At 39.9% G+C, this 26,067-nt stretch overlaps 1 pseudogene; it reads left to right on the forward strand.

The window, feature by feature from the left end:
- Positions 1 to 6,904: 6,904 nt before the first annotated feature.
- Positions 6,905 to 8,670, forward strand: LOC101836164 (annotated as a pseudogene).
- The last annotated feature ends 17,397 nt before the right edge of the window (positions 8,671 to 26,067 follow it).

Here is a 26,067-nt window from a genome sequence, read left to right on the forward strand (position 1 = left end):
TTCTCATACAAAGGCAAATGCATGGTATGTGCCTTTTATGAATGACCTGTTTCCAACTTTCCATAGTCTTACCAAGGACCATCTGTCTTGCCACACATATAATGTATTGTAGTATCTTAATATTGCTGGATAGTTATTTTCACAACATAGTTGCATCATTTTGTTAATTATATCACAGCAGGAACAATGGAAGGTGCTACCCATCTACTCTACATTTGACTCCATTAATCAATATGGCAAACTTATATACTGCCTGCCAAATGCACTCACCACCTCCCCAAAATTCAAAAGCAGAAGTTTAAATTCTTGAGAGGTGTGTCTGGCTTTTTGTTAATTGTTTTAGATTTCCTAAATTATTTGTTTGATAACATTTTTTATCAAGATAAATTCACTGGGGTTGAGAAAAGCTCTTCAATGTTTTTATATTCCTTTTGTTTGGTTCAATTAGCAAGCTTCATGCCATGTCTGCAGCACTAACCATTCCAGTACTTTTGAGACATTATTTTCTCTCATTAATGTCATAACTCTTACTTATTATTTTAATTGCTCTTTGCTTATGCTTATTTACTTTATTTTGTATTTATATGTAGAGAACACGGTGTTGATCATTGCAGACAGGCATCAGGTCATGCTTATGGAAGTCAGAGAACAGCTTGTGGTAGTCAGTGCTTTTCTTACTCCATGTGGATCCCAGAGATCAGCCATATGTATTGGTGGCAAACATCTGTAACCACTGACATTCTTGTAAGCTTTCATAGTCAAAATGTTTAGAATGTGAAACTTATACATGTTTAATCTTTTCTGTTTAATACTTAACGTTGTTTATACACTGATAAGTACCTTTCTACTTTGCTGTATCTGACTACATTTGGTTTTAATGTATTTAACTTTGCTCTGTGATCCAAATAGTATTTTAGTGGCATTTTTAGTTCTTTTCTTTCCAGACTATTCTTGTTTGTAATGAGGGCTCTAACTATTCCTTTTTAATTTCTCTGTCAGATATATAATTGTTTTTGTTAGAATACATTTTTCTAATGCATTAGTGTCATAAAATTATGTGTGTTCTGTTGTGTTACCATAATAATATAAATAATGCTGAGATTGGGTGTATATGTTTTTAACTTATTTCTTATGTGAAAAAGAAAGTAGTATATTTTCTTTCATGAAAAATAGTATTAGAAGCAACTTTCCCATATTGTAAAAGGAATACATCAATTTTATGAAGCTGCTCTTCACTACCTGTTTAATGGAACTTTGTATCTAAAATGGTTGCTAAATTTTGTGAATGTTTTTCTATGTGTATTTCCATTATAGCCAGTTTACTTTTTTCATCTGTACATATGGTTCTCATGTAATTTTTTCTTGACTGTTAAACCAACCTCAAATTCCTCTACTACATCATGTTTTGGTTATGAAATATCTACATCTGTTTATAATTAATTTTTCCATGTTTTATTAAATGGTTTTTGAAAAGTGTTCATGTGGGTTGTTGGCCTGACATTTTTCATTCACATTGTATCTATCAGATTTTGTTATGACAGTAATACAAGGCTTGTAATTCTTAGTGGAGATATGTTTCTTGCTTCTTGTACTTAATTTATATTTTATATTTTACTTCATAACTTTGTTTTAAATTGATAGATGCTGAGCTTCTTCCCAAAAGTTATTATCTACTAGCTGGTTAGCTGCTTTCTGTAAAAACTGTCAATTAGTGTGATTTTTCTAGGGACATTGAATGTGTTCTTATTAGTTAGATCATGGGGCTGTTAATATTTACTGCCACTGCAGGTGACTCCTTGATTGATTGCCTACCCTTTGTCAATATATGTCAGAAGATTTCACTTTGGGATGTCTCTCACCATGACATGTATTGACAAATATAATAATCAGGTTGAATGAATTTTCTAGGTATTGGTGACTATCATCTCTTAGTTTTTATATTTTTCCATTTTCCATAACAATGAAAAGAAACAGAATGAAAAATAATTCACTCACTAAAAACAACTTGCTTTACCACATTTTTACATTGTTTGTTGCCAGTATAGTCATCTTTTAGGACTCCAAGCCTGATTACTTGTAACCTAAGATTATTAATTATATAGTAAAAATTACTAGCATATATTCCGTTTCTTCCCAATGGTAAACACAAATGTCTCTTCTGTAAAGTTTCCTTCACTCTCTAAGATTATTTTTATTCTGGGCCATGTTCCATGTTAATATGAAGAACAATTTTTACAAGAAAATTGTTTTTTTTACAGAACTGAACTGAGCAAAAACAATACACAAAACATTTAAAAACATGTTGAAACTGCCATAAATCTTCACTTTAAGAAAGTTAGAAATCTACAATTTCAAGTTATGTCTTAAGCATCCAACACTTATTATTGACATATGAGATGGTGACCAAAAATCAATCATTGTGAGTAAAAGCAGGAATAAACTTGGCAAAGCACAAAACCCATTACTGAACCTTTAATAATTCAGATATTCATTTCCATACACTTCAGCTTTTTCTGCAATTCGTATACTTGAAAGAATTGACTACAGTGCTTTATATTTCATCAAAATAGCAGGTAAGCCTAGCAATAATCAGATATACAACAAGATCTGTTCTTGTTCAACAAAGACAATTTACCTTTATAAGATGTGTTTGGGATTTATTGTTCAGTAATATAAGTGCATTTTCTGTGCATTAACCACATTTACTATACTTTTGTACTTACAAATTATCTGCCTGTGTTTTTCTTTATTGGAATATAACAAAGTAAAGTAATAGTCACTCACTCGTGTTGAGTTGTGTGACTAAAAGACTATGATCTTTGACAATCACTTGAATGCTCAGAGATTGCAATCATATATATCCATTTAGTGACAGTCAAAGTAAAGTCAACAGAATAATAAAGATGTGTAATTTATATTTTAAAGCTGTGAAGCAATATTCAGAGTTTAAACTAAAATTGAAAAAAGTATATTTTTGAATTAGCTATATGAATACAGATATCAATCCACATTGAACTGCCTGATTTAATAACCAACTGAAAATATGAGTTTCTATCTTTCATATCGCATAGCTTTAATGATGATCATCTGAAGGCATTTTTAAAGGTATCATGCATTTGCGTTCTTTTTTTGTGGTAAGGTATAAAACTCAGTCTGATATCAAACTTTTAATCATCCTGCCTCAGCTTTCAGAATGCTTTGTTTATGGATGCATGCTAACACATCTAATTTATAAATGCTATATATGTATATGGTACATGAGTGTACGTGTGTAGTATGCCTGTGTACTTCTATGGTCTCATGTGTAAAGGTGTGTGTGTGTGTGGTGTGTGTATGTGTATGTGTTTGTGTGTGTGTGTGTGTGCATAGTTTCTGACTTCAACTCAGAGCTCACTGATTCAGCTACCAGAGCTGGCCAGCTTGTTTTGGAGATCTTCTGCCTCTGCCTCCTCAACTCAATACCTGTGATTGTAGTTGGATCACTGTGTCCACAAAGCATTTATGTAAATGATGTGAAACTAAACTTGGGTACTCACAAGTGTACACAAAGCACTGTACCCATGTAGCCAACTCCGCATCCCTAGGATATATTTCAACTTCAGAACATGCTTGAATTATTGTAATTAATGAAATAAATATATAGATTTTCAAAAGAAACACTACACAAAATATTAAGAACATTGCATTATACCCATATCAAAGAGTTCAACCATGAAAAGTAGCTTGTCTACAATAATAGAAAAGTAACAGCATTACAGTGCAGACTTTATCAAGATTCATTCATTTTATTGAAAATACATTATCCTCTCATGCATTACATCCTGACCTCTGTTTCCCCTGCCTCCACTCTTCCTTCAGATAGAGTCCTCCTACTTCTTCATTCAGAAAATAGCAGGCCTCCAGGAGACAAAAAACAAACATGACAAAACAAAATACAATAAGACAAGGCCAAAGTTCTCATATCAACTTTGGACAAGGAAACCCAGTAGGAAGAAAAATTCACAGGAGCAGGTAGAACAGTCAGATACACATCTGCTCCCACAAAATAACCAAAACAACAGACAAAATACATATGCATAGGACCTGGCATAGATCTTTACATGTCTTGTATTTGCTACTTCAGTCTCTTTGAGCCTATATATGTTCTGCTTAGTTGACTCAATGGATCATGTTCTCTCTCATGTTTCTCTCTCATGTTCTCTCTCATCTTTCATCCCCTCTGACTTCTACAGTCTTTCCTCATCATCTTCCAAGGTGTTCCCCTAAGTTCCAATTGTGGAAACATGATGGAGACTTGTAATTCAGACACTCTCTTTCCAAAATATCTGGATGTGAGTCTCTGCACCTCTTCCCATCTGCTGCTAGAGTCTGCCTTGATGATGACAACAGGACAAGATATTCTAATGAATATCATTAGAAACCAATTCATTAATTTTTTGCCAATAGTTTTTGTTTTTACCCTCAGTCTCTGGGCTATTCAGTCTCTGGTTCTTTGCTGTCTAGGCAGAATAAGCCATGAGCTCCTTCTTTTGGAGTGGGCCTCAAGTTAAATCAAACATTGATTGGCCATTCTCCCAAATTCTGTGCTATCATTACCCTAGCAAATCTTTCAGGAAGTACGGATAGTAGGTCATGAGTCTTATGCCTGGGTTGGTGCCCAGGTTTCTTTTGCAGTAACCTTTCTACACCAAAGAGACTAGAATATATGGTACTGTCACAAAAATAACATGTTGAGAAATGCAATTGAATTGCAAACTCAAATATAAATCACACACCTAAAGACACCTGATATATATAAAACATAGACACAAACTGGAAACAAAAGAGTGTCTTCAACAAATGGTGCTGGTCAAACTGGATGTCCACATGTGCAGAGTCTTAGCCCAACCACCTAAGATTGAGATGGGTCTGAGGAAGGGTAAGTGCACTGCTCGCCCTTTCCCAGCCTTCCAGAATCCTGGCGACAATCAAATGCAGCAGGTAGTCTAGTCAAGCAGGAACTTGTTGGGACACATAAATCTCTAGATCAAAGCACAGAGTACGTCCCCATTCCCCACCCAAATCCACTTTATATCCTGCATTCCTCTGTTCTGATCCCCTGCCTCATTTCTTGATATAAGCTGGCAAGAAATTTTCAATAAAGAGAGCTTGATCAGACTTCCTCTCTTGCTTTCATTCTTTGTGTCTCTTGTCCCTCATTTGTTTTCCCCCAGGTCCCGCAGGTCGGGGTGAGTGGCACCCAACATGAGACTCTTGGTACGGGATCCCCAACAAAGGTTGCTCATATTTTGATGGCCATCCCCCAATCTTCTGGACCTCTGCGATGCTCATCAGGTGACGAGAAGAGGACCTGTTCCTGATCGCCCCAGGTTATCCGACTGTGAGTCTGGTCTGCTTTGAGGTAAGTAGAGCAACTATAATGGGAGAAGAATTATCTAAATATGATTTATGTCTTTGGAACCTTAAAGAAGCCTTCAAGACACAAGGATCTCGGGTAAAAATCAGACCTTAAAGCCTTCTTTATTTTTATTAGTGACCTCTGTCCTTGATTCCCCCAGGAGGGCACTACTGATGAAAAGTGTTGGCATAGAATAGGTGATTGTCTTAGAGATTATTATATAACTTTTGGCCCAGAAAAGGTCCCTGTCTCTGTCTTTAATTATTGGAGTCTTATTAATGACATTTTTTTGGTCAGAAATTAGTTTTTTTTAATTTTTAATTTTAATTTTAAATAGCTTGTTTTACATGTCAATCCCAGTTCCCTCTCCCTCCCCTCCTCCCGCACTTCCCCATTGCCCCCAGCCTTCCACCCTATTGCCAATTCCTTCCACATGGGGGTATCTAGAGTCTGTAATTTCACTCAGGGTAGGGACCAGGCACTCTCCTAAGAGTCCAGGCTGAGAGAGCATCCCTCTTTGTGCTGTGGGCACACGATGACTGTTTGTATTCCAGGGATAGACACTGATCCACTGCTCAGGGCCCCATAGGTTGCCCAGGCCTTCTCACTGACACTCACAATCGGGGGGTCCACACTAGTCCCATGCTGGCCTCCCCACTGACGGTCTGGGGTCCAAGAGCTCTCCCCTGTTCAGATCAGCTGTCTCTGTTGGTTTTGCCAGCCCATTCTTTGTCAATTTACTCATCACTCCTCTCTCTCTGTCATTGGGTTCCTTGGGTTCAATTCAGTGCTTAATTGTGTGTGTTTGCCTCTGCTTCCATCAGTCACTGGATGAAGGCTCCCGGATGGTTGTATACATCAAGTTCATTATCAGGAATGGGAATTCTAGGTGGTCTCTCCACTATTGATTAGCTTGCCAATTGGTGTCATCCCTTTAGATCACTAGAGGTCACTCTGGTGTCTGATCTGTCTTCTAACCTATGATTCCCTCTTCCCCCTATTCTACTCCCCCACTCAACCTTCCTGTTCCCCCCTAACCTACTCTATCTTCCTCTTCTCCCCCTCTCTTCTTCCCAGCTTCCACTCCCCTCCACCCCCCCATGACATTCTTAAAGTTTACAACTCCTCCTCTGACAACGACTTTAAGGAGGTTGTGGCTACTGGTCAACAAATTCTCAAAAACATGTCCTGGCCTCCCTCTGTCTGTGGATCTGTCACTATTGATATGCCTCCCAATCTTTCTGACCCCCCACCTAGACTGCTGCACCTTCATAGGGACAGCCAGTCAATTCCTCTCCCTCTACTCCCACTGCTGCTGCCAAACCCTCCAGATAGCTTTATTCCTCTCTGGATGTTGCTGGCTGCCCATAAAATGATTCCCAATCTACTGATCCCCTCCCCCTAGAGCTGCACACCAACAGTTGACTGATACAGCAGCCCTCGCTCTTTTCTGCAAAAGCCAGTGGTGGGCTCCAGTTGGGCGGTGACATGAACAGCAATAATGTGGTGTGCATCAGCTGGCTGAGAAAATCACCTCCCAAGAAGAAGTTGAGGTGTTATGCCTGGAAGAAATGATGGTTTATCCTGCTGAGTGGCCAGATGAATGGTGATCCAGATGTTCTAGAATATTACAAGAATAAATATTCCAAGAAAACCCTGTGGATTATCAACCTAAACTTCTGCGAGCAAGAGCTTCAAAATAATTGTGTGTCTGATATTAAGACCAGAGATCACACTTTTTACCTCATGGCTGAGGCATGAATAAGTGGGTCCAGAGCATCTGCCAGGCTTCAATCAGGCTGAGGAGAGCACAGACTACCTGAGAAACCTTTCTTCAGTCAGTTTTGGTTCTTGCTCTTCTCCAGCTGAGTTCAGCAGCTCCAGTCAACACCTACTATGAGAAAGGAAGTCCTCAGCCCCTTCACACTCTAGCCATCCCAATTTTCTCACATTTGAGCCCTATGTGTCAAGCCACATCCAGCTTGCCTTGTCCACCAGCACACCTCAAGAGTATCTCTATTTGCACCAGCTTATAAGCCAAAGGATAAAAAAAATGTGAGGAGTGCCAGCTTTTCTCAGGGCACTCAACAGAAGAGTGATATGGCCATAAAAAACTTGCCTAGGGCAATGGACACTATATCAACAGAGTCAGTAGTCAAGTCCATGGCTTCTATAGCCTTCCCAAGCCAAACCAACACAATACACAATTCAAAGACAGCACTTATGGCATCCCCAGTAGCCTGGCTTCATACAGTCACACCAAGGGCAGCCTCACAGGTTCTAAGACAAATAATGGAGGCTCCAACCACCCTTCTCTCAGCCTACCAGATCCCTAAAACATTCACACTTAACAAGAACCACAATGCCATGGCAATGGCCACTCCTGGAGACTCAGCCATAGCTCCCCTACCCCAGCCTCCAAGCCAAGGCCTGCAAGTCAGACAAAAACACTTCGGTTGGGCAGCCCTCAGCAAAGACCTCCAATCAATGAAAACAGCAGATCTGTAGCTGCTACTATCCCTAGGTGAAACACCCTCCCTGCAATGTACAACAGCTCACTCCACTGAGATTTTTCCTGTGAGACCTATGAGTACCCAACATGAGGTGGAGAGAGCTCCAGCTGGTTTGCTCAATCTCCAAGGAAAACTATCATAGGTCAATCAGACAGTACCAGCTATGATGACAACTACGTACCCATGAGCCTAGGCCCCCATCACTTTGACTCACTAGGCTACCCATCCACAGCCATTCCTATTCATAGAGGCCCCAGTCAAGGAAATGTGATCCAGTTAACCTCAAGCCTAAATAGAAAGTAAAGCCAACAGCCTTTGACCTGAGAAACAACATTGTCATTAATGAACTCCCTTTCAAATCACCTGTCACCAAGTCTTGTTTCAGGGTCAACCATGCCTTTAACTCCAGTTCCTTGCAGTACTGCCATCCCATCTCCACACAAAACATCTCCATCACAGACTCAGGAGACAGTGAGAATTATTCCCTGTACAAAACCCAATGTCTGCATCCCCTGTCCCCAGTGGCACCAACAGCCCAGCTCCAAAGAAGAGTACTGGCAATGTGGATTACCTAGGCCTGGACTTCAGCCAGGCTCCCTGAGCCCTCACCGTAAGCTCTCCACATCATCTGCCACTTCAGATGAGAAAACAGATTATGTCCAAGTGGATAAAGAGAAGACACAGGTCCTACAGAACATCATACAGGAGTTGACAGATATGCAGCAGTCCTCAAAACCTTCCAAGGGTTCCAAGCTCTGATAAAGGGGACCACCAAGCTCAAGGGCTATGAGGCAGCTGCTCAGAGCTGGCTCTTCTTTGTCACCTCCTTCTCTATCCCTTCCCAAAATGAGCTGGCCATATTGAACTTTCCACCTACTTTTAACAACAACAACAACAAAAAATAGGATGTAACAGAGGTCAGTAAAACTTTTATGGTCATGGGTGTCACACAACCAGGTTTACCTACCCTGGTAGTAATTCTGAAAGATTGGTCATTGCCCTGTCCCATTTGGTCTTTCCCTCCAGTCATGCTCCCACTGGGGTCTTTTGGCAGACTGGACCCATGAACATGCCTCTCCTTCTAAGGCAGTTCGAGCATACCCACAAGCAGTTATACCACTTATTCTTAGGGCATATAAGAAAAGTTTACAAATCTTTGGCAAAGGACCTGATGCTATTGTTACAATTACAACTCCTCTCAAATTGCCTGGTTCCAATAAAATAGTGACTATTAAAATGGAAAGATAATAAAGGTCATGAGGGACATTTTCAACCTCTTGCTTTAATTCAATGATTGGCTGGAGCTGTTCTGTTACAAGAGATTTCAACTAAGGAAGTTTCATCTCAACAAATGAATCATGACCTAGGGAAAAAGGATGATTAAAAGATATGTGTATGTTCTGTGTGTATGGTATGACAACACCCCGGTATGTATGAAATGTGATTGTAAATACATGAATGTGAACTACTTAAATTGCTTTGGATATGATTAAAAGGATACTTAAATTGCTTCAGATATAGTTAAGAAGCTACTCAAATTGCTTTGGATATAGCCAAAAAGAACATATAATTCCATAGAATTTAACAGAGGATAGGATACAAAAATTCTCCTGAATTTTTATTATTGGAAAAAAAGTTTTTGAGAAGAGGCCTCAGAAAAACTGCTGTCCTGTTAGACCCTACCTACAAAGGAGTCAATGTAGATACAAATTAGGCCATGTCAGCTAGCCAGAGCTTTACAAATTGAATTAGAAAAAGAGCACTCACAAACTTCAAGTAATTTTCAAAAGTTATTTGAGACATAGTATAGTTTGCAATACCATAAGGAATCTAGAAGATATGTTGGCAGAGAACCAAGTATGATACATGTTCCTTATAGAAAGCAACAAGTTGATTGGTTGTTTCAAAACAGTGATTCATGGGAAAATGCTCAAAGAGAATTAATAATCAGTTTCCACCTCGCAGACTGTTACAATTCACACTAACAAATCATTCTGTATTCCCAAATTTGTAGAAAACAGTCCTGAAAAAATGCTATGTTTGTTTTCACTGATGATTCCTCTAATGGAAGAGGAGCTTATGTTAAAATATATGGAGCAAACAACTCCAGCTTCAGCTCAGATATTCGAATTACCAGCTGTCAAAATGATTTTTAACTTCTAGTAAAAGATTCATTTAATTTGTGTACTAATAGTCATCTTGGTTTTAAATCTCTTCAAGTAATAGAGACAGTTCAAGGCATAGGAACTGGCAATGATCAGGTTAAAATATTGTTTGAGCAAATTCAAAATATAATTCTTCTAAAAATTTGCCTCATCTTGTAGATGACATGAGAGCTCATTTAAACCTTCCCAGCCCACTGACTAAAGATAATGAATCAACAGATAGATTAATAAAATGTGTCACTTTATCTCAGGTAGAGAGAGCTCTGCAGTCTTATAACTTTCATCATTAGAATAACAGGAGTCTAAGAAAGCAATTTGATTTAACTTGAGAGACTGCTCGTCAAAATTGTCAAACAATGAGGTGTGCCCACAACTAATTTAAAAATTATGGCAAATGGTTGTTGCTCATATTATAGAATTTCGCAAGTTAAATGTGTACACATAACAGTTGATAAGTATTCAGGCTTCTTGACGGTCACTGCACAAACTGGAGAAGCTACCAAACATGTGATAAGTCATGGTTTAAAAAAATGTTTTGCTTACATGGGAGTTCCAAAATTGATAAAAACTGGCAACAATGGAAAGTTGATTAAAAAAACCCATAACTTCAAAAGATAGAAAAAGAGGGGGAGTAATGTCCTCAGTTTCCACAAGATGCAAAACTTTTAAATGTGGATGCCAGTGAGCAGTCTACTAAAGACATATCCTGGCATGGTGGAACTTGGAGTAGACTTTGCTCTAACTTCTTCCCTTTTTGCCACGCCCCCAACCCCCTTGGCTTACTAACCCTCCTGTCACTAAGACCTTTACTCTTTAATAAGTTGATGGCTTTCATCAAAAACCAGATAGACACTGTCACAGCACAATGTATCCAGGTACACTACCACCACCTCGATATGGCTGCTATGGGGTACAATTGCTATGAATCTTAGTCACATGTTGTCTGAAAAAAAAGGTATAAAATTGCCTTTGGTTCATCCCCTCCTTTGTGAGCTGGGCTGGTTAGTCAATGATAGGCAACAGAGGGAGGACAGAGGGAGCTTTATCCCAATAGCCCCCTAAGACAGGAATGCTCATCTTCCAATGTCATCTCCAATGACAGGTGAGGCTATTAAGTGCTCCATCCCACAAGACAGCCCCCCCCCACCTAAGACAGGCATGGCCCCCTCAAGGACTTTCTTTCTCTGTATCTGTAAAGAACTCTAAATAATGGTAACATTGTACGAAGCTATCTTAATATTTCTACTAAAATCTTAACAACTAACACCTACTGCCTGTTTCTCTACCAAATATCAAGACCTACAGTCAAGATGCCTGCCCATTCATTAATAAAAAGTAAAGACGGAGATGTTGGGAACCATAAATCTATAGATCAAAGCACAAAGCATGTCCCCATTCCCCAGCCCATAGCCACTTTACATCCTGCATTCCTCTGCCCCGACCCCCTGCCTCATTCCTCTAATATAAGCTGGCAGAACATTTTCAATAAAGAGATATTGATCAGACCTCTTGTCTTGCTCTCATTCTTTGTGTCTCTTGTCCCTCATTTGTCTCCCCCCAGGATAGCCCACATTGGCTTGGTCCTGCAGGAACTCCTTTATTATCCCACAGCAAGCATTTTTTAAAGGAAAAAACATAGAGTGGAAAAACAGTCAGCCAATGGTTTTAAAGGTTAGCCTGTCATGTGCCTAAGTGCCCTATGGTTTACCTAGTGAACATGAGCCTGTTCATGCAGTGACCTCATCTGGTTTGATCTAGGCAACCAATCATCTTTCTTGGGAAACAATTCAGGACTCACCCATTTGACTTCCCCTCTTCTCTATCTTTGACTGACTCCTGTGCCCTACAGATTTCCCCTTTTTGTTTTAGACTATGGCCCACTGCATTTCAAAATAAGGGCCTCTTGGCACCTCCACCAAGGTTTACTTCTAATAGCACTTTATTGTCAAGGTTCACTCAGAAGGGAGATATCCTTAGGGTGAGCCTATCACAATGTATGCGAAGATTAATCAATTGAGCCTCTTGAGTCTTTGTTCTGATTAGTCTGACCAGCCTATTGAAAAGCCAAGACATAAGGACACAAATTAAGGTTATTACCATAAATGAACCAAACAGAGTGGAGATTGCCTTATCCAGGAGTCTGTCTCCATTGTGTATAGTAGAAGACATCCAACCCACCACACTTGGATATGTCTGTTGGTGTTCAAATGTTCTCCAGGAATATGCAAAAGCCAGTATCCCTTAAGGCTAGCCTATTTGGGAACACGTGGGCAGCCTGGGGATTGGGGGTCCAATACATGGGGCAGGAGGCACCCCCACAACCCTCCATATTCAGACAGTCCTTGATGAAGAGAGGTCCAGTCTCCCACATCCCAAGATACTCAAGCCAGATCACAGACGTCAAAGAAGAGTGTGGGCCATCAAGTATGGGAACTGCCTCATTCGTGGTGCTGTTGAGGATATATCCATTGATGGCACTGATTACTATCAACGTCTTTTTTTTTTGAGATAATGAGGGTTCTGCTGGATGGTCATTGGAGCCGTCAGCATCAGCAGCGGGAGTGTCAGAGCAGTCAAGAAGCTGGACATCATCTGTCATTTCTAAAAAACACAATAGCTTCTTGAGGGTCTGGCACCCTTGGAAATGGTTAGCCATCATTATATTGACCCTCTTATTTCAAAATATGAGCCTTGACCACCATTGTCACCTCCTTTCCTTGTTGGTCAAACAGTTCTTGGTCATCCTCCTGCATTGAACAGGCATGAATTTTAGATTTCTGGCCAGAAGCCAGATAGGTACTTCCTCTGTATTGGGGATGACACATCCAAATCCCTTCCCATTGTAATTAATGGGTCTGGGCCCCTAAATTTTGATGTTAGAGGTCTTTCCATTTAACTTTAACTTGGGGCTTGGGGTTTAGATGACCCCAATGTTGTTGGAACTTAGATTCAGTAGCTCCCTTAGAAAAACTCAAAATATTAATAGCAAATAAAGTCATTTTGAGTTATAAATGGTGGCTGATTTCTCCTTTTTGTTTTACATGTTGTTCTTTAAGACATTGATGGTTTTGGCTTTCTATAATTGCTTGTTCCTGAGGGTTGTAAGGGATTTTTGTAGCATGATTAATGTGCCATCTATCAAAAAATTTTGCCATGGAATTATTGACAAAGCAAGAACCATTATCAGTCTTAACCTGTGTGGGTAATCCTATGGTTGTGAATCATTGGAGGAAATGTGTTTTAGTAAGTTTGGTTTTTTTCTTCTGTATGTGTAGTGGCCCAACAGGCCCCTGAATAAATGTCTATTGAGACAAAAACATATTTCTATTTGCCAAAAGCTGAAAAATTAGTAACATCAGTTTACTAGAGGGTATTGGTGCATAGGCCTCTGGGGTTAACTCCTGGCAGCTGTAGAGGGAGAACTCTTAGATATGGTTGACAAGGTATGTAGGTGTGAACTATCTTTTTTACTTCTTTTATAGGAATCACCAGGAATCTATTATGTAGTTGCCTCTAATTGACATGGGTCATATCATGAAACTGAGTGCTTCCTGTATGATTAGTGCCTCTGGGGCTGTCATGAATCTATCTGTCTATTGCCCTTAGTCAGAAACCCCAGAAGGCAGGAGTTCCCCTGGAAGTGATGAAGGTAAGTTGGTGCCTCTTAGCCCTCTGAAAGGCTCCTAAGAGCCACCATGCGGGGGAGGGTTATTATCTAACAGAACATGTGCTTGTGAAGTATGGGGAAGTAATTTAACCATGTAGAGACTGTCTGAAGTAAATATTGCAGGGTTTGGAGATGTCCTGTAATGTCAGTGTCACAGCCAGCATTTCCTTATATTGGGCAGAACCCTGGTAGAGTTGAAATCTTTGGTGACTTGATGTCTGTCACTTGGTCTCTCCCTAAAGGCAAAGTGGGCAGAATCCACATGGCCTCCATCAGTGAAAATTTAAATGGCTTCAGGGATGAGCTCAGATAGAAACAAGGAGGGCACCTTGAAGGGGAGTCTCTATAAAAGAGGAGCCTATTTGGATGGCCCACAGTGGCAATCAACACTCCCCATTAATACCCTCTAAGACAGGCAGTAGCCATACAACATCTGCCACTATGAAGAGGAAGACATTAGTATGGGGATCTATCCCATAGTATTGCTGGGCCTGGGTCCTGCTCTTTATGATGGCATTAGCAAGCTGATCTGCCTGAGAGTAGATCCTGGGTATTCCTCCCAAAGATGTATGGATCCATGTGAATGGCTTTCCATCCTGGTTTAGAACCACTGTAATCAGGGAGGTTCCAGCATACAGTCAGAGGGACAAGGGTCTAGACACTGAATACCTCCTTAGAAAGCATTTGTCCAAGGCCCTCTGAAAGACAAGGAGCATCTTGCTGTGTTCTTTGTCATGGTTATATTATCATGAGGAACTTTGTCTTTTAGCAGAGCATGCAGGAGTACAAGGTCTTCTGTGGGGATTGACACCCAGGGTCTCAGCCAATTAATCTTCCCCAGTAAGTGCTGGAACTGGGTCAGGGTCATAGATACTGGCACCTTTAGAACAGGCTTATGTGGGCTAGCCTGGGTCAGCATGAGGCATGGCCCAAGTACTTTGAATAGGAGGCACATTTTGAACCTTTTAGGGGGTAACAATAAAGCCCCAATTTTTAAGCAATTGGAGCACCTGTGTCATAAAGCCCTCCAGATATGCTGGATTCTGATGTCCCAAAATTAAACTATCAATATAAGCATACACAATTGAATCATTTGACTTTAGCATAGGCCTTAAAAGAGTAGCAAGATATTGTGGACGAAAGGCTGGGCTATTAGCCGTTCCCTGTAGTAGCACTACCCATTCAAAATGTTAATCAGGTTTGTAATAATTAAGTGTAGGAACAAAGAAGGCACATTTATCACAATCCTCTGGATGTAGTGATATAGAAAAGAAGCAGTCCTTAATATCAATTACCATAAATGTACATTCTGTGGGAATAACAGGAGTCCAGGACATGCCCCTTAAGGGGGTGCCCACTAGTTTCATTCTCTCATTTATCTCATGCAAATCTTGAAGAATGTGCCAAGCCTTGGACACCTTCTGAATCACAAACACCAGGGTGTTCATTCCATGGACTCATAGAAGGGTGGATATGTCTGAGCCTTAGTTATTCATTCACAAGCTGATGGAGTGCTAGCAACTTAGGTTGAGGCAGTGGTCACTGCTTTACCCATAAGGGTTTTTCCAGTGCCCATATGATAGGAGGACCCTGAGGGGGGAGTGACCCTCATGATTGGAGGTATGGCTATGTAGGCCTCTCAGGCTACCCCCTGTAGTTTGGAGGTTGAAAAAGTCCTTCTCTGTGACATCTTTTAGGTCCTTTCCCACACTTTCTGCCTCTTTCTCTTCCAGGATGTCCTCATAAAAAGCCAAATGATCTGTGGTTACATCAGTGTTCATTCGGCCTAGCATGTCCTGTCCCAGCAAATTGGCAGTAAGGTCTTTGACTATTAAGGGCCATATCTTTCCTTGTGCTCATCTGGGCTGGTCCAACACATTAAGGTCATTGTTTGTCTTGATTGGGAGTCATTTCCCACCCCCAAAACTGAGGGTCCAGGTGCAAGCTCCCAGATGAAGATACTTCCTCCTCCCGGAGCATTGTCCTGTCTTTCCCTGTGTCTACCAAACAGTAAAAATTTTTTAATGACTTTAAAAACCATCACTTTTAGACAAAGTCTTTTAATCAAGGGTATAGTCCAGTAGGCTTGTGTTGTTGGGGTTCAAGACCTTCCAATCCTACCTTTAAAGAGGCTTCCTGCCTTTTTTAACAGGGCTGGAGGCCTCTAGTTTAATAGCTTCCCATCCAGGTAAAATTTTGATCCACAGTCCTTCTTCCAATGATATCCCTTCTTGCAATGAGGGCATGGGATAGAGGGGGGCTTAGGCCCTCCTGATCTGTTAGCAGGAGGGAGGATGTTGAGGACAGTCTCTTTTAAAATGTCCCTCCTGTCCACATCTAAAGCATGTCCCTTTTCCCCTAGGGCCTTGAGGACCCTTGACTCTGGGTTGCCAGGGCCTGGGTGATAGCCTCCATCATGGTGGTCCTCTGTACTTGTAAGGCCAGGGCCAGAGACTGAGATTGGTGTTGCTGGGTACCTACATCTTGGGAGGCTACCAACCATCTACTCAGGGAACTGTCTTTCAATCCAGCATAGGCCATTCTATGGTCCCCATTCATCTCTTCCCATACCAACAGTCTGATAAATTATTCTCTGAGGTCTCTTGGTGGCAGTTTGCACCAAATGCTCTGTTGGATTTGGTCTATAAACTCTGTCAAGAGCTCACCTCAACTATGGGGAACACAGTAGGCTCATCATCCAGTTTATCCCAGGCATTCAACCCAGCCTGCCTCACCTGATTCCTATAGGGCCCAGGGACCCCTGCTTTCTGAACCCGCATGGAGTAACTATGGCCATTCCCACAGCATAGCATAGGTAATAGGGATGGCAGGGTTAGCTCGCCTGTTTGCCTCAGCTCAGATCCTACATTTCTCCCTATAAAAGGCATACTATTTGATAATCTGAGAACTAGGGAGGACTGCCTTAGCCATATCCAGCCAGTCCTTGGGGATGCAAGGATGGTAGGTGATGTCCTGCCACAGGGTCAGTGCCCATGGGGAATTAAGGCCATCTTCCACCATGGCCTTGTGGAGCTCTTTAAGATCCTTGGCCTCTCCATTCTAGAGGCCTGCCTGGCCCAGAGCCCAATTTTACTGGGTAGGTTAGGGGGCCCTAGTTGCATCCTCCAATCCCTCCTTGATTGGGTATGTCTCCGCACAAAGCTAGGTCTCAATCTGCCATTGTCTGGTCAATCATAGGGATCCAGGTCCTGCAGATTTTCCCTGGGGGCAGTATAGGGGAACCCAACCTCCTTGCTCTGGGGAGCTTGAGGCAAGGGTCTGAAGTTATCTTGGGCAGATGGATGGACCTATTTGTCTTCTGTCTTATCTTTGGTGGACCTCTCTGGTCACTCTCCTTCTCCCTTCATACTGAAAATATAGTTACCCAGACTAAGGGTCTCACCTACCCTGAGAGACCACATGGCCTTAGTTGAGATTTGGCACCAGAGCCAAATGCAGGGTCTTAGTCCAACCAAGGAAGGCTGAGCTGAGTCCAAGGAAAGGTAAGTGTGCTGCTTGCCTGTTCCCCAGCCTCATGGAATCCAGGAGACAATCAGACACAGCAGGGAGGTTAGTCAAACAGGAACTCATTTATTTTCCCACAGCAAGCATCTTTTATAGAAAAACAAACACAGAATGAGAAAACAGCTAGCCAATGATTTTAAAGGTGAGCCTATAACGTGCCTAGGCACCCTATGCTGTACCTAGTGAATACGAGCTCTTCAGGCAGTGACCTCATCTGGTTTGATCTAGGCAGCCAATCATCTTTCTTTGTAAACAACTCATGAGTTGCCCATCTGACTTCCCCTCAGCATCATCTTTGACTGGCTTGTGTGCCCTCTACACATATAGAAAAATACAAAAAGAACCGTATTTGTCACCCTGAACAAAGCTAAAATCAAAGTGGACCAAAGTTCTCAATGAAAACTCAGATATATTAAACCTGAAGAAGAAAAAGTGTGGACTATTCTTGAATTCATTGGCAACGGGGAAAACTTCCTGAGCAGAATACCTATATCTCAGGCACCAGTATTAACAATTAATAAATGGAACCTCATGCAATCTTCTGTAATTCTAAGGACACCATCAATAGGAGAAAACAGTAACTTACAGAATAGTAAAAATATTTTTACCACCTCTACATTTGAAAGTATATATATATACTTTTATTTGTTTCAGAAACTATGGCTAACACAGACAAGAGATGCTGTTGTATTCTTTCTAAGATATTTGGTTTTCATACAGGCTAATATGTAATGCTGGAATGTCACTTTTTCTAAGGACACTTTTGAGGCTATGCTTGCTATGAATAGTCTGCTTTAGATTTGAATAACTACACCAGATTGAACACATTAGTGATAAACTCAGTCACCAATAATGCGTCAGTTTCAGATTAAGGACAAGAAATTAAAAGCACTTTCCTTTGGGGCAATTTGACAAGAGTGAGTGTAGATTTGAATTGTCACTTCTCTTTCCATGTGTCTTCCACTATTCCCTGTCTCTTGTATGAGTCTTTCTCTATAACTGTCTGGAAGCTTTGTTGTGAGTCTCTATACCCTGATGACAGTGTCTTTCTCTATCTGCTCTATCTTTGTGTTTCACTAAGGATTTTTATCTCTCATTTTGAACAACAGAGAAAATATCACATAGGCGAGATACTAGAGATATTTTCCAGGAATCTTTAATGTGGTTTTACAAGGGATTGGAACTTACTGACACCGGTTGTCCTTTACTGACCCATCACTGCAAACAGATTTATCAACCTATATGAATCTTGTATCCAAAATTTGTGGTACATATTTATAAAGTTTCTTTCTACATGTTTGATATTTACAGCGATTATTACCCTAACATAGAAACACACATGTCTGGGGGAGAGGCATGTAAGACTATGTGTTATTTTAGGTTGTAAAAATTGATTATATGGGAAAATTCATGTCAAGCAGCATTGTTTACTATATATTTCCCTTAAAGACAGACTAAGCAAACAGGTTGAGGTCACAGTAGCCTATTAGTCACAAGGTTTCTATGATTTCCAGGTAGTATTAATTTTGGCTGTGAGATCCAGCAAAAGTAGTTCAAGTGTCTCTGAATGTAAGAAGTAATTTCTTTATATTCTATTGTCATATACCACTCTTTTCTCATGTTCATGGTCACTGTACTTATATGATTCCATAATCATTCTGATAATTCAAGTGGATGTCTAATTCATTAAACACTGTTTGTACAACTTGCCTGAATTTGAACTCTAACTTCTAGCTCAAAATAGTGTGTGTGGGCCGGGCGTTGGTGGCGCACGCCTTTAATCCCAGCACTCAGGAGGCAGAGGCAGGCGGAGCTCTGTGAGTTCGAGACCACCCTGGACTACCAAGCGAGTTCCAGGAGAGCCTCCAAAGCCACAGAGAAACCCTGTCTCAAAAAACCAAAAAAAAAAAATAGTGTGTGTGTGTGTGTGTCTGTTCATGTGCCTACATGTTCACAGTATGTGTGTTCATGTGCCTTCATGTTCACATCCATGTGTATATGCTTACTGTGCGTGCTTATAGATGTCAGCAGCTGCTCTTAATTGTGTGCTTTGATCATTATAAAACTATTTATTTGTTGCAACAATAAATTAGAGTTCATTGTCGTAGCGAGACTGTCTGGCCAACAAAACTCAGGGATTCATCTATCTTACTTTACAGCAGTATTATTCATAAAGTTAGAGCACTTGGATTTCTATATAAGTTCTAGGGATCCAAAATAAGGCACTTGTGCTTGAGCAGAAAACTTTTCTCTAAGTCATATCCATAGCTCCTTTCCAAATGCTTCTAGGAACTTATATTCATCTCATTATCTTCTTGGTTCATGTGATCCACAGGACTTACTAGAAGATTGTTCTTATATGCACAAGAATAAAGGCAGCCAATTACATGTTTACAATGTGTTTCCTCTTATCTAGAATAATTGATCACACTTTTATCCAAGACAAAAAAGGTAGATCAAAGGCAATTTTCTTCCAACTTTTGTCTGTCAACACTATAACTGTGAAAGTCATTCAATCCATTCAAAAACTGAGATTTTTTTAGTAAGTTAAGGGTTATTCTAGTCATGACACAGTAGATTACTTCCCTCCACAGAGAAGAACTATCAGAATATGAAAAGAAGCTTCAATAACTATGATGGAAGGGTCAGCAATGCATGAAGCATCTAAAAGCACATGTTTTCTCTTTAACATGGACTTTTTTTAAAGCAACGTTGTCAGATGTTCATCAAATGCTATTACCAATGAGAATTTTCTAAAGGGGCAAAATTCAGAATTTTCAACAGAATTATTTACTTGAAAAGTAATTTTTAAATGGCATGTTATATTTCATAGAAAAATTGAAGCTTAAAGTGAAGTTTGCTTTCAACATAATAAATCATGCTTGGGTAAAAGACATTAATATAAACTAAATGCATTTTGTACAAATAGCTTAAATGCTATATGAAGTTTCAGATACATATATACACATTTCAGATACCTAAAATGAATGAAAAGAAAATGCTTGCCCAATTAACTTGCTTTACAAAACTGCACTGAACAAAATTCCCTTTAGTACGTTGATACTATAAGGAATTTCTTTTTTTAACAAAAAATTATGTAAGAATCAACACTTGAGTGATGACTATTAATATTTTACATCCTCTGACAGAAAAAAACAAATTCCAGTGATACATTCTTTTACTACAAAAATTTTATACTGTTCCTTGTAACTGGCTAGTTCAGTCAATTTTGATAAATACAGCCTTGATATTATTTTTTAATTATTTATTTTTAAGTTTAATTTATATTAGAAACAAGGTTGCTTCACAAGTCAATTCCAGGTTCCTCTCCGTTTCCCTCCCCTCCTCCCGTGCCCTCATCCCAAACCCCCCAATATCCCCTCATTTGCCCAGGGAGGGAGAGGACCTCCATGGGGGTGTCCATCGTCTGTCATTTCATCCGGGGCAGGGCCTAGACCCTCCCACAAGAGCTCAGGAAGAGAGTGCATCTCACATTGTTGGATGGGAGTCCAAGGTCCATGTGTATACTCAGGATAAATACTGATCTACTACCCAATGCTCAATAGATTACCTAGGCCTCCTCACTGACACCCACATTCAGGGGGTCTTGATCAGTCCCATGCTGGATTCCCAAGCATCAGCCTGGGATTCAAGAGTTAATCCTTATCAGGTCAGCTGTTACTGGGGGTTTAACCAGCCCAGTCTTAATCCCTTTGGTCATCAGTCCTCCCTTTCTGTTACTGGCTTTCTTGAGTTCAGCTCAGTGCTTAGCCATGGGAGTCTGCCTCTTCTTCCATCAGCCACTGAATGAAAGTTCTGTTTCACAGACTCTCTGGCTGTGGGATTGTAGGCTGGCACTCCCCAGATCTATGTCTAAAATACACATATGAGAGAGTACATGCCATGTTTCCCTTTTTGTAACTGTGTTACTTCACTCAGGATGATTTCTTCTAGTGTCTTCCCTTTGCCTGCAAATCTCTGGATTCCATTGTTTTTTTTTCTGCTGAATAGTACTCCATTGTGTAAATGTACCACATTTTCTCTATCCACTCTTTGGTTGAGGGGCATCTAGGTTGCTTCCAAGTTCTGGCTATTAAAAATAATTCTGCTATGAACATAGGGGAACAGACATCCTTGTTGTATGAATGGGCATCTTTTGGATATATGCCTAAGAGTGGAGTTGCTGAGTTTGTATTCCCTTCATCCCCTTTTGTTGTCATGTGGCAATGGCTAGAACTTCAAATACAATGTTGAAAAGGTATGGAGAGAGTGGACAGCCTTGTCTTATTCCTGATTTTAGAGAAATTGCGTTGAGTTTCTGTCCATTTAGTTTGATGCTGGCTTTTGGTTTACTGTATGTAGCTTTTATTATGTTTAGGTATGCTCCTGTTATCCCAGATCTCTCCAAGACCTTTATCATGAAGGGGTGTTGGATTTTGTCAAAGGCTTTTTCAGCATCTAGTGAGATGATCATGTTATTTTTGTTATTCAACTTGTTTATATGGTGGATTACGTTGATAGATTTTCGTATGTTGAACCATCCCTGCATCCCTGGGATGAAACCTACTTGTTCGTGGTGAATGATTGTTTTGATGTGATCTTGGAACGATTTGCCAGTATTTTATTGAGTAATTTTGCATCAATGTTCATAAGGGATATTGGCCTGAAGTTCCCTTTCTTAGTTGTGTCTTTGTGTGGCTTGGGGATCAAGGTTTTTGAAGCCTCATAGAAAGAGTTTGGCAAAGACACTTCTGCTTTTATTGCATGGAATACTTTGAGAAGAATTGGTATAATCTGTTCTTTGAATTTCTGGTAGAATTCTGCACTGAGGCCATCTGGACCTGGGCTTTTTGGGTTGGGACACTTTTGTTGACTGCTTCTATTTCCATAGGGTTTATAGGTCTATTTAAGTTGCTTATCTGTTCTTGATTTAATTTTGGCAAGTGATAGCTATCCAGGAAGTCATCCATTTCCTTTACATTTTTGAATTTTGTGTAGTACAGGTTTTCAAACTATGACCTGATGATTCTCTGAATTTCCTCAGAGTCTGTTGTTATGTCCCACTTTTCATTTCTGATTTTGTTAATTTGCATGTTCACTCCCTGCTGTTTGGTAAGTTTGGACAAAGGTTGTCTATCTTGTTGATTTTTCTCAAAGAACCAACTCTTCTTTGCATTGGTTCTTTGTATTGTTTTCCTAGTTTCTACTTTATTGAATTTAGCCCTCAATTTGATTATTTCCTGGCATCTACTCCTCCTGGGGAAGTTTGCTTCTTTGTGTTCTAGAGCTTTCAGCTTTGCTGTTAATTCTCTAGTATAACTATTCTCCAGTTTCATCATGTGGGCACTTAGTGCTATGAGCTTACCTCGTTATCACTGCATTCAAAGTGTCCCTTAGGTTTGGGTATGTTGTATCTTCATTCCCATTGAATTCTAGGAAGTCTTTAATTTCTTTTCTTATTTCTTCTTTGACCAAGGAAAGGTGCAATTGTGCCATATTCAATTTCCATGAATTTGTAGGTTTTCTGCAATTTGTGTTTTTGTTGAATTCTAATTTTAAAGCATGGTTGTCTGATAAAATACATGGAGTTATTCCAATTATTTTGAAGGTGCTGAGGTTCAATATGTTGCCAAGTATGTGTTCTATTTTTGAGAAGGTTCCATGAGGTGATGAGAAGAACATATATTCTTTTTTATATGGATGAAATGTTCTATAGATGTCTGTTAATCGCAGTTGCGTCATAACTTCTATTAGACCCTTTGCTTCTTTGTTGAGTTTCTGTCTGGTATTCCTGTCTAGTGGTGAGAGTGGTGTGTTGAAATCTCCCACTATAAGTGTGTGAGGCTTTATATGGGATTTAAGATTTAGTAATGTTTCTTTTACGAATGTGGATGCCTTTGTATTTGGGGCATAGATGTTCAGGATAGACACTTCATCTCAGTGGATTTTGCCTGTGATGAGTATGTAATGACCTCCTTCATCTCTTTTGATTGATTTTATTTTAAAGTCTAATTTGTTAGATATTAGGATTGCTACCCCTGCTTGTTTCTTGGGTCCATTTGATTGGAAAATTTTTTCCCAATCTTTAACTCTCAGGTAATGTCTGTATTTGAAGGTGAGGTGTGTTTCTTGTATGCAGCAGAAGGATATGTTCTGTCTTTGAATTCATTCTGCTAGCCTGTGTCTTTTCATGGGTGAGTTAAGGCCATTAATGTTGAAGGATATTAATGACCATTGATTACTCATTCTTCTTTGAATTTGAATGGTTGTTATTGTTGGAATTATGTGTGCAATTTCACCCCTTTATTCTTTTTGCTGTTGGTCAAGAGTGATTCTCTAATACCTATGTTTTTCTGATTGTAGTTAACTTCCTTGGGTTGGAGTTTTCCTTCCAAAACTTCCTGTAGGGTTGAGTTAGTGGATACGTATTGCTTGAATTTAGTTTTGTCAAGGAATATCTTGTTTTCTCCATCTATAGTAATTGAGAGCTTTGCCAGGTATAGTAGTCTGGGCTGGCATCCATGGTCTTAATGTTGGTAGAATATCTATCCAGGACCTTCTGGCTTTCAGAGTTTCCATGGAGAAGTCAGGTGTAATTCTGATAGGTTTGCCTTTATATGTTACTTGGCCTTTTTCCTTAGCTGCTCTTAATATTCTTTCTTAATTCTGTATATCTAGGGTCTTGATTATTATGTGGTGAGGGGACTTTTTTTGTGGTCCACTCTATTTGGTGTTCTGTAAGCTTCTTGTACCTTCATTGACATGTCTTTCTTAAGGTTGGGAAAGTTTTCTTCTATGATTTTGTTGAATATGTTTTCTGCCCCTTTGAGGTGGTTTTCTCCTCCTTCTTCTATACCTATTATTCTTAGGTTTGGTCTTTTCATAGTGTCCCATATTTCCTGGATGTGTTAAGGATTTTATGGACTTAACATTTTCTTTGGTTGATGAATCCAATTCTCCTAGTGTATTTTCAACATTTGAGATTCTCTCTTCCGTCTCTTGTATTCTGTTGGTAATGCTTGTATCTGTAATACTTGACTGTTTATCCAGCTTTTCTATTTCCAGCCTTATTTTAGATTGTGGTTTTTCTTTTGTTGTCTCTATTTCAGTTTTCAACCCTTAGATTGCTTGAATTGTTTCTTGCAATTTTTGCTTTGTCTTTTTGTCCATTTTTTGCATTTCTTGCATTTTTGGTTTTCTTTTTCTTCCATTTCTTGCATTTTTTGGTTTGCTTTTTCTTGCAGTTCTTTTGTTTTTGGTTTGTTTTTTCTTCCATTTCCTGCCTTTTTTTGGTTTGTTTCCTCTTCCATTTCTTTCATTTTTTGCTTTGTTTTCTTCTTCCATTTCTTGCATTTTTTGCTTTGTTTCTTCTTCGATTTCCTGCCCTTTTTTTTTGGTTTGTTTTTCTTCCATTTCCTGCCTTTTTTTTCTTCCATTTCTTGCATTTTTTGGTTTGTTTTTTCTTCCATTTCTTGCATTTGTTGGTTTGTTTTTCATCCATTTCTTTGAGGGATTTTCCTATATCCTCTTTTAGGGCCTCTATCATTTTCATGAAAGTGGTTTTAAGGTAATCTCTTCTGCTTCATTTGCATTGGAATGTTGGAATCTTGCTGGTGTGGAGTCTCTAGAATCTGGTGATGTCATATTTGTTTTTCTGTTGCTGAGTGTGTTTTTGTATTGTCTCTTTCCCATCTCTTCTTCTAGTGGGTGCAGAAAGAGCCCCTTACCAGTCTGGTGGTTAGGGGACCAGAGTTCCCTTTTGGTTGATGCTAGCAAGTCCAATAATCTGGTAGTTCTTCTATTCCTCATTCTCATTCTGGCCCCGTAGTTGGAGAAGAAGACCAGGAATCTGGGGTGCTTAGCCTCCCACCTGGTCCCCTGGTCCCTTTGCTGGATCTGCTGATTTCCTGGTCTCCTTGGTGGGAGAGAAGAACTGGAGTCCAGGGTGTTTGGCTCCCCCTGGGATGGGAAGCTCTGTGCAGTTCCCAGGCAACCCCCAGGCACTGGAACACAGGCCCAGATGCAGGGTTTGTTTTACCTGGTCCCGCCAGAACAGCTGGTCCACTGGTCTCCTTGGCTCTGTTGGTTTCCTGGTGTCGTTGGTGGGAGAGAAGACCTGGAATCCATGGTGCTTGGCTCCCGCTGGGATTGGAAGCTCTGTGCAGTTCCCAGGCGACCCCCAGGCACTGGAACACAGGCCCAGATGCAGGGTTTGTTTTACCTGGTCCCGCCAGAACAGCTGGTCCCCTGGTCTCCCTGGATTCTCTAGTTTCCTCCAGCCTTGATATTATAACAAGCCCCAAGATATGATTATTAATTATCTCTGTTAAAATTGGGTTTCTTTATAAATATATTATTTTTAATTATAAAATATGTGAAACTTTAAACAATTTAAAATATAATAGAACATTTCATGGAATTTTAGTCTACAGGTCAAGAATAAATTTATTAATCAATATTTATTGTATGATAATAAAAACAATTGGCAAGGGATTGTGTGTTATAAATGTATAAGGTGAAGACAATATGAAAGACGAGTATTTTTATGAAGGGCTTATGAAATTATCAGAATACAAATTATGTAAAAAAAGGACTGCTCTGTTTCCAATGCCTTATAACCCAGTTGACCAATCTGTATACCTGGGATATTACAAGATTTCACAACAGGATATCACAGCCTGATTCATAAGAATATTTCATGAAACACATATATGGGCACTGCTGTGGATTGGATGTGTCCCATATGTTCTATTTCTGCTTCCTATTCAAAACAGTAGGATCACAAAGTGGAACATTTTG

The sequence above is a fragment of the Mesocricetus auratus genome, unplaced genomic scaffold (genome assembly GCF_017639785.1).
Source record: "Mesocricetus auratus isolate SY011 unplaced genomic scaffold, BCM_Maur_2.0 Super-Scaffold_100009, whole genome shotgun sequence".
Taxonomy (NCBI): domain Eukaryota; kingdom Metazoa; phylum Chordata; class Mammalia; order Rodentia; family Cricetidae; genus Mesocricetus; species Mesocricetus auratus.